Below are 10,316 nucleotides of genomic sequence, written 5' to 3' on the forward strand. Positions count from 1 at the left end.
TGAAAACATTCCAAGAGGAGGAGCCTTTGGAAAGTTTTCAGGTTGTCTCATTCCCATGTGCATAACAATTGAAAGCTTTTAAAAAATCTTTCAGGAGGTTATGCTAATGGAATCTAGCTTATGAGATTCACTGTGCTTTCATTCCATCATATATCTTGGGCTAGTCATCAAAATAGGCTTAGTTCTTTTTCATAGTTACTGTTCTGGCAAGCAAAGGAACTAGAAATCATAGTAAAACATCACTAGTATTCCTTGTTAAGATGAATCAATGTGCTGCATTGAAAAGGTTCAGTTCAGTTCAGTTTAGGCAGCACTAATACCCAGCTTAAAGTATATTGAAATGAAAGCCAGGGTGGGCTTCAGAGTAAACACTATGAAATGTCAGTGTGATACATGACAAGAAAGAAAGAGTAATCGGTTTTACTTAGTCTAAGCAGATAGGGTTTTTGGAAGCGGTATTAGATGACTTCCAGAATCATTAGTCAGTCTGGAGAAACAGACTCTGGGCCTGACTTCTAAGAGCAAAGACCAGAGCCACCCATTCAACTGGCCTAGTAAGGTCACAGGACCGCTTGATAGTGGTGAACCTTCTGGACTGGAAGTGGCCTCCCGTGCCACCAGCCAGAGAACATGCAGCCGGGCTGGCCCAACCAGGAAGTTATTGCTCCTGAACCAACGAAGATGATGCTGTTGCTGCCAACCTGAGAACAATGAAGCCTCTACTATCTCCCACCAAGGAAAGTAATGTCCTTGCCTGAACTACTCTTCATGTGCCTCACCTCCCAATTTAAGGCAATGGAGCCTGGGAAGTAGGTTGAAAAGTTTTCCTACCTTGGGAAGGCAAGGTTCACAGCATGAGAAACTGTCAATGTGGACATCATGTCTAATACTTTTCAGAAGTCCTTAATGATAGTTGTTCTTTAAAGTAAAAAATAATGCCCAAAGAAATACAACAGCAAAGATGACTGTAAGAATAACTGGAAGAATCCAAAGAATTATAGATCCTCAGTCTAAGAAGATGAAGAATGAGAGGAAATATGCAAAGTATTTAATGATGTCACAATATATAGTGTAGTGAACTCAATCATTATAGTGAGTACAACTGAGTTTGAGGTTGATTTACGTATAAAAACTTTAAATCATGCAAAGCCACATTTCTACAAGTGTCTGCATGGTTTGGATTTATCTCAACTCAACATTATGCATAAATGAATTAAAGGTAAGAGATAAAAACTAGCTTTTAAAGAAAATTGTATGATTGATATCAGAAACAAATTAGGTTTATCAGTAACTGTTTCCCAGTGCTAGAGATGGGTGACATTTATTTTTGTCCTTACTATTTAACTCCATCAGATGCAATTGTTTCTTAAATATTTATGTGAATCAATTTTTTATTTAGTGATGGGAGCTAGTGATGAGAGTTAAAAAAATGAAATGTATGAAATTATTAAATAATTAAGGAATGTATGATCAAACATGAATGTATGAACTCCGTTTAAATTCCAGGTACACTTGAAGAGATACTGTTTGCTCTAATCCTTTGGGATGGATCTTTCCATGGCCTGCCATTTACACTTGCCTGAGACTCATTCTGCTGAATATTTGAGGGCATTCTCTGCAGATCTCCAGGGTTCACTCTTGCGTACTTCTCTTTTGTCTAGTATTCTGTCCTGTGAGCTCTAGCTCCTCCAGTCTCAGCTCTTGTCTCCTTGACTCAGGAAAGTCATGGGGTTCTCACTCAATTTCCCCTCCCTGTGCCATAGACTGGAAATTCTCTCAAGGTGAGAATCTGGGAGCAACGTTTGGGCTCCCCTCATTTGTTTCCCATCTCTCAGAGATAGCTGTCATCTGTTGCCTGGTGTACAGTGTCTTGGAAACTGTTGTTTTATGTAATTTGTCTCGGGATTTTTTTTTTTTTTTTGATTGTTTCAGATGAAGGGCAATCTGATCTTCTTTTTTCTATGTTGGCTGGAAGCAGAATTCCAGATCATATGATTTGTAGTGGTTGTAGCCATTGTACAGATGAACCAACATTTTGAAAATCACTTTCTCTATTGGTAGACATTCAGGTTTCTTCATCTTGATTCTTAACATTTTTGGTCTTTTCCCCTTTTTCTATTTGGCCCCAAATCATAGGCCCTAGTTGTTATTTATTTTCCTACAGCTTAGGTTTCAGACCCATTTTGATACAGAAAAAATCCAAAGAGACAGCTTCATCTTTAGCTCCAACTCCAGCCTGAGCTAGGATTATCCTCCCACCAAGACATCATGGGCTACATCTTACTGCTTCTGCTTTCTGTCATTCCAACTGTCAATAAAATGAAAGATATTCTAAAAGTTCATTTATACTTTATGAAATTTCAACATTGGTTTCTCATCAGGAAATGGGAGCTTGAATTAGAATTGACTTGATAAGGCTTTGGAAACAGAACCATGTCTGAGGTTAGTAGAGGTTGTTAGGCTTTTGGAGAACTCTGTTGGGTCTCAAGGACAAACAAAAGAGACAAGAAGAAAGACAAAAAAGGGAGAAAAAGTTATGGAGGTGTGGTGGTGGGTGGTCATTGGCCTTTGTTAGTTCCAGGTCACCACTGACCCTCTCACTCCCACTGGGATCCTGTTATGGAAGTCATTGGCGTATTTAGAGCTGATCCTCTTTTGTGTCTTTCCCCCAGACAGATTCCATGGAGCATGGTCTCAGGGCTGGCTTTGTGCCTTACTGCTTTGTGTGTGAACAACTTGCTATAAAATTGCCTCTTCATCAGAAAAAATTCATGTATTGATAAGATTCATTATCTTAGGACTTCAATGAAGAGACTTAAACTTTCATTAATAGTTGAAATGTTGGAAGAATTAAACAAATGAAATGAAAAAGACTGATGAGTGTCTGTCCTTGACATGGAAATGGGGTTTAGGAGTCAGACCCCTTTCTTTAACTGCAGAAGGGAGAAATGTTTCAGGACTTGAAAAAACAGGAAGTTTGAAGAGGAAGTGGAGAGCCAAAGAACATAATTTAATGTGCCAGAGCAGAAAGGATAAATAGCTAAAATGATTCCCAGAAGCATGAAAATAATATAATGGCTAGAAATCATATGGCCTCTCTAAGTGGTAAGTGAGGCAGAAGGAAACCTTTGAGTTGAGCATCCAGCCTTATACACATTGATTAGTGTGTGCCTGTGGATGGAATTGGGATGCAGTCAACATAATTTAGCCTCTAATTCCCTCAGCATCCAATCCCTTGAAACATAAAGGTTTCAGGCTCTCACATTTGAGTTCAGAGCGGCCAAGGGAGAATCAGGGACATAGTCACACAATTCTTCGGCCTGATGGAAGGGAGTGTCTTTTAGCTGGTCCTGCTGGCTCTGGCTGACTGTTCCTGTCCTCCTTCACTGATTCGTGTGCTTGGATAGATCAGTTTGGTTAATAAGGACTTCACAAAGAAAGGAACACACAACTAAGAAAATATATATTGTCTTCCCTAATAGCAGAATATGACTGTGATATCCAGGAGGCTAGTATGAAATAGTGTCCTGCGACTTTTTTCCAATATCCTAAACCTCTTTGGAAAATGCTTTTATTTACTATCTGACAGGACCCATTTATCTGAAGTACAGTCTGAATAAATGGACTTTCAACACTTGTTCATTCTTTTTCCTTGTCTCCTGACTGTATATCTTGAGCAAATAACATTTTTTTTTTGGGACCCATGCAATCTATGTTTTTACAAACTCCACAATCTTCCTTGCCTAAATCAAAAGCATTGCTTGCTCAAATGTGCTTTGAATTTTATTCCAAATTCCGGTGGCCACAGAATCCTTGATTTATTTTCAAACAACTAATGCTTGAGGCCAAATGTAGATCTCTCAGGCTGGGAGAGGTTGCTAGGGATCATCTAGAATTTCCCTCTGTATTACAGACTGTACTGTTGGAGTGCATGTGTAATGTATGAAGTCTCTGACTCATGACTAACAGACAAATTTAAGTCATGCTGTCCATTATGTAGCTTCTAATCAGTGGTATTTCTAAACATTATAATGATATGCTATGCATATTGCATGCTAAGTTGCTTCAGTCGTTTCCGACTCTGTGCGACCCCACAGACAGCAGTCCACCAGGCTCCCCTGTCCACAGGAGTCTCCAGGCAAGAATACTGGTGTGGGATGCCATTTCCTTCTCCAGAATGATAAGGCAATCTGATAAGTAAATTTTTTTATCCTCTGATAGTCTGATCTTTCTGTCCAAGAGTACACTGTGACTTCTAGGAGAAATACAAAACAAAGATATTTAATTCATAAAATCTATTTCCTGATCTGAACCTTTAAAAAAAAGAATAAAGTGGGAATTCATTATGAAATATTAATGAAGGTTACATACACGTACACAGACACACTTCAAGTCATCACAAAGCTCTGCTCTGAAATAATACTTAAAAGAAAATAAACATCTAATTTAGCAGTAGTGAATCCAAACTTGGACAGGAGTCAGTGGGAAGGAAAACACAAGCTGCAACTAGTTAGTACATACCAGCTATGGATTTTAAGGGTCTTTTTTAGGATTGTGGGCTACATTCTTAGGGTAAACAGCATCTGGATGACTTGCAAAATTCTAGAAGCTGCCATCACACAGAATAAAATATTATTGGTGCTCTCTGGAGTAGTGCCATGGGCAGGCACTGCTTGTGGGGCCTGGGGTCTCCGGGTTCTTGTCTCATCCTATGTGGCAGACACTGGGGGAGCAGTGATTGCTTGGTCTATGCTTATTTTGCATCTTTCCTTTCAACTGCAGTGACTTCCGTTCCGTCACTCAGTCGTGTCCGTTCCGTCACTCAGTCGTGTCCGACTCTATGCGACCCCCGTGGACTGTAGCCTACCAGGCTTCTCCGCCCATGGGATTCTCCAGGCAAGAATACTGGAGTGGGTTACCGTTTCCTTCTCCAGGGGATCTTCCCGACCCAGGGATCGAACCCAGGTCTCCCGCATTGGGGGCAGACGCTTTAACCTCTGAGCCACCAGGGACTTCAATGAGGGTAAATATAATTCTGAAGTGTTACCTTGAATTTATTTAGAAAAAGAGAAACTTCATGAGTTTTATTGGAAAATTATTGAAAATGTCTCCTTTCCCCCAGAATTTCACTTTGGCTAATACAATGTTAGTCTTCCGACAGTCATCATTAATTTTTCAAGTATTTGTTGCACTAGAAGAGACTTAGGTATTATCTTAATAAGGTATGTAACCAGGACATATGCTAATTCAGCTAAAAAATTTAAACTTGAGCTAAAACTTCAGGGCTAATGCAGAAAACACAGTTAAATTACAAGTAAGAATGTAGGCAATCCCCCAGAGGTCACTCTTCTGCAAATGAATCATTTACATTTATTTAGTGATTTAATCCATGAACATCTTTAGTTTTATAAATTAGATATGAGTTTCTATCAATAGTAACAGCAAAGGAACACCTTAAAATAGTTTTATCTTTTGAAAATGTACACTGTTGTCTACTGTTCTAGGAACAAACCAACCAACAGAATAACTAACCCTCACCTCTGTGTTTTCAGCTATCACTTACCTGCTTTCTTTCCCAACACAATTTCTCAAATTTCTGCTTCTATTGCTTTACTTCCCATTAACTCTTTATTGCCTGTGTACTCAGCTGTGGACGACTCTTTGCGACCCCATGGACTGTAGCCCACCAGGTTCCTCTCTTCATGGAATTTTGCAGGCAAGAATACTGGAGTGCCTTGCCATTTCCTACTCCAGGAGATCTTCCTGACCCAGGGATCGAACCTGTGTTTCTGGTGTCTCCTGCATCGGCAGGTGGATTCTTTACCAACTGTGCGACATTATTTTCGTTTAAGCAATTTCAATTCATTGTCCATCCACCCAACTCAGGACACTGTTTCTGCCAAATGCACTAGAACTCCCTTGCTGTAAATACAGTGGTCACCTCTGTTATCATCTTGCTCATCCTCTCAGCAGTCCCCTCTTTCAGTTATACAGGCCCGTCTCTTGGCTCTTTTGATTTTCCTCTGCCATATGGTCACTTCCTCTTAGTCCTCTTTGCTGCGTTTTTTCCCTTTTCCGCTCGCCTTTGTGTCATAGTACCCAAATCTGATTCAAGTTCTCATCCCTTCACTGACTCTATTTATTCCCAGAAAATCTATCTCCCCATGTCCCTTGGCTTTACATGCCATCTACATGTCAATGACAGCTGAAGTTTTAGCTCTAGCCCTGATCTCTCTATTAAGTTCCAAACTCATTTATTGAACTTTCTCTATGGCATCTTCATTTAGATTTCTAAACCCAGTATGGCTAAAATATAAATCTTAATTTCTCTTCAAACCTGTTCCAGTCTTTTGGGCTCCAAAATCACTGCAGATGGTTACTGCAGCCATGAAATTAAAAGACACTTGCTCCTTGGAAGAAAAGTTATGACTAACCTAGACAGTGTATTAAAAAGAAGAGACATTACTTTGCCAACAAAGTTCTGTCTAGTCAAGGCTATGGTTTTTCCAGTAGTCATGTATAGATGTGAGAGTTGGACTATAAAGAAAGCTGAGCACTGAAGAATTGATGCTTTTGAACTGTGGTGTTGGAGAAGACTCTTGAGAGTCCCTTGGACTGCAAGGAGATCCAACCAGTCCATCCTAAAGGAAATCAGTCTTGAATATTCACTGGAAGGACTGATGTTGAAGCTGAAACTCCAATACTTCGGCCACTTGATTTGAAGAACTGAGTCACTGGAAAATACCCTGATGCTGGGAAAGGTAGAAGCCGAGAAGAGAAGGGGACAACAGAGGATGAGGTGTTTGGATGGCATCACTGACTCAATGGACATGAGTTTGAGTAAGCTCTGGGAATTGGTGATGGACAGGGAGGCCTGGTATGCTTCAGTCCATGGGGTTGCAAAGAATTGGACATGACTGAGCAACTGAACTGAACTGAACTGAGTCTTACCTATGTCAGGAAGTCATATCAAAATGTACCTGATTGCTTAGGTCACACATCAAGTAATCATTCTTAGTTCTGCTCCTTTTTCTTTGCCTTCTCACTCACTTAAACCATAAATTAGTTCTGTTAATTTCACTGTCAAATATGTCTCATATTTGCATATTTCTCCTCTCCTTTTTTTTTCATCCTAGTCCAAATCACTATCTTTTTACAAGGATTATTTCAACATCTCAACAGTCTACTAAATGGTCTCCTTCCCCCAACCCCCTGCTACTTCTGCCTCCCTTTATCTATTTTCCACACCAGAACAAGGTAATATTTTTGAAGAAGGTAAATGAAACCATGTCACTGGCCTGTTTACATTTTCCAGAAGCTTCTCATTATACTTATTAGTAGATATCCTAGTGTTACTCACCATGGCTTTTGTAAGGGTCTATGGATGGGGGAGCCTGGTGGGCTTCCGTCTATGGGGTCACACAGAGTTGGATACGACTGAAGTGACTTAGCAGCAGCAGCAGCACGTGACACCTCAAGGAAACATCTCACACCAACTTCTTTCTCATTCACTCTGCTCATCTCATTCCCAGTCCTGGAATATACCAGGCTTTCTCCCATTTTAAAGCTTTTTATTTGCTTTCCCTATACCCCAAATCCTTTCTCCCCATTTCTTAGCAGAACCTGTTCTTTCTTTTCATTTGAATTTCTGCCTAAATATCATCTCAGAGACTTTTCTTCCTGACCAGTCAATGAAAGTGTTCTCCACTCTTGCTCTGTCTTATCACTTTCTTTTATTTTCTTCTGAACATTATAAGCTATGATTTACCTTGTTCATTTACTCACTAGAACATTAATTCAATGGGAGAAGCTGTTTTGTTTATTTTGTTCATTGCTATATCTTCTGGACTTAGAACATACCTGATAAATAGTAAGTGCTTGGTAAATATTGGTGGAAGGAGTGAATTTGTTTATTCCTGTATTTTTTAATGTCCCTCTCTGCACCATACTGATATAAGCTTCATGGGTGGAAGGACTTTACCTTGTTTATTGTTGTGCACTCAATGTCTAGGCTATTGTCTGGTCCATAATAGTCCCTCAATAAATATTTATTGAACAAACAGGCAGAGCCTAGAATGGGAGAAGAGCAGGCTGTCTAAGCAGCACCCCCAGCCTCCTTGCCTCTCTTCTCCTCACCAGAATCTCTCTGCCTGCCTGCCCTGCTGCTTGCTCGGTGCCCATAACACCTTCCACCATGGCCACCTTGGCAAGCTCCCACTTAACAAAGGCAACAAACAGGTGTACATGGCCCTACCTCAGGGCGAGAAAGTCCAAGCTATGTACATCCGGATCGATGGTATTGGAGAAGGACTGCACTGTAAGATCTGAACCTTGAATTCTGAGCCCAAGTGTATAGAAAAGCTGCCTGTGGAATTTTAATGGCTCTAGTACTTTTCAGTCTGAAGGCTCCAACAGTGACATGTATCTTGTCCCTGCTGTCATGTTTTGGGACCCTTTCCGCAAGGACCCCAACAAGCTGGTGTTCTGTGAAGTCTTCAAGTACAACCGAAAGCCTGCAGACACCAATTTAAGGCACACTTAAAAACGGATAATGGACACGGTCAGCAACCAGCACCTATGGTTTGGAATGGAGCAGGAATATACCCTCAAGGGCGCGGATGGGCACCCCTTTGGCTGGCCTTCGAACAGCTTTCCTGGGCCCCAAGGTCCATACTACTGTGGTGTGGGAGCAGACAAGGCCTACCGCAGGGATATTGTGCAGGTTCACCACGGGGCCTGCTTGTAGGCAGGTATATAGATCGGGGCTAGGAACGCTGAGGTCATGCCTGTGCAGTGGGAATTCCAGATAGGATCTTGTGAAGGAATCAACATGGGAGATCATCTGTGGGTGGCCCATTTCATCTTGCATCATGTGTGCAAAGACTTTGGAATGATTGCCACCTTTGATCCTAAGCGCATTCTTGGGAACCGGAATGGTGCCGGCTGCCACACCAATTTTGGCACCAAGGCCATGCGAGGAGAATGGTCTGAAGTGCATTGAGGAGGGCACTGAGAAACTAAGCAAGGGACAACAGTACCACATCCGAGCCTATGATCCCAAGGGGGCCTGGACAATGCCCAGCGCCTAACTGGATGAAACCTCCAACATCAAGGACTTCTCTGGTGGTGTGGCCAACCTTGGTGCTAGCATCCACATCCCTCAGGCTGTTGGCCAGGAGAAGAAAGGCTACTTTGAAGACCGTCGCCTGTCTGCCAACTGTGACCCCTCCGCTGTGATGGAAGCCCTCATCCGCACGTGTCTTCTGAACGAAATGGGCAATGAGCTCTTCCAGTACAAGAACTAAGTGGACTAGACTTGCAGCCCTCAAAACCGCTCTCAATTCTACATCTTGCTCCCACTCTTGCCCCTGTCAATGTCATAATAGCAATAACTCAAAGGGTGGAATATTAAGGCTTTTTTTTTTTTAAATTCCTCACACCCAGTTAATATCTCTTGCTTTCTTTAGTCAGGATTGAAGGAGTCAAGTTCTTAATCACTTCACAACCACCTACCTATCCCCGTCCTTTTCTTTTTTCTATCACTGAAGCTTTCTAGTGCATTCGTTGGGGGCGGGGAAACATACCCACTGCTTCCATTTGATCAGGTGTGTTTGTCCAATAGGCATAGCTTTCTGGACAGAGAGTCCAGTCATTGTGAAGGGATGGGGAGGACTCTTCTGAGTGGTTTCTGAGTCGGGGACTGGGGTGCTGGATTCTGTGGTTTGGTTAGGATTTCCCTTCTTGGCAGGAAGTTCCATTACTTATGAGGTTGTAACCAACTTTCTATTAAAAGTGAGAATTAGCGGGGAGGAAGGGTGGGAAGTTAGGTAGGAAAACCCCCTAGATCTCCTGGTGTGGTGCTTCCCTTGCCTGGGGCTCAACACCCTGACAACTCCTTATTGAGCATAAATGGATGGCTAGCCCTACCTTAAAAGAAAAAGTTCTCATTGTCTGGTCCACCATTTATAACACAAAGCAGAGTAGTATTTTTATATTTAAATGTAAAAACAAACAAACAAAAATATATATATATATGGGTGTGTAGATAAATGTGTGCTTTCTCTTTAGGGAGAAAAAGCCATTCTGGTTACGGGGAACCCAAATTTGAGACAAGTAATCTGGTTAGAAATAAGGATCTTCCTTTGAGTTGGGGTGGGGATGGGGGCGGCTGTGCTGGAAAAGTTGGCTGTTTGGGGCTGTTATTCCATACTACCACTTCAGAGATTCTCTCTGCCCTGCTCGCCCTTCTGGGGAGGCTGACGTTAGTTGGTTAACAGGTGGAAGCCCATGATAGCAGTAGCCATCACCTGAGCCCT

At 41.7% G+C, this 10,316-nt stretch overlaps 1 pseudogene; it reads left to right on the forward strand.

The window, feature by feature from the left end:
* The first annotated feature begins 8,188 nt into the window (after nt 1–8,188).
* On the forward strand, nt 8,189–9,305 carry LOC129563262 (glutamine synthetase pseudogene; annotated as a pseudogene).
* The last annotated feature ends 1,011 nt before the right edge of the window (nt 9,306–10,316 follow it).

This window comes from Moschus berezovskii, chromosome 9 (genome assembly GCF_049115385.1).
Source record: "Moschus berezovskii isolate FMDL1 chromosome 9, NW_MosBer_1.0, whole genome shotgun sequence".
Classification (NCBI taxonomy): Eukaryota; Metazoa; Chordata; class Mammalia; order Artiodactyla; family Moschidae; genus Moschus; species Moschus berezovskii.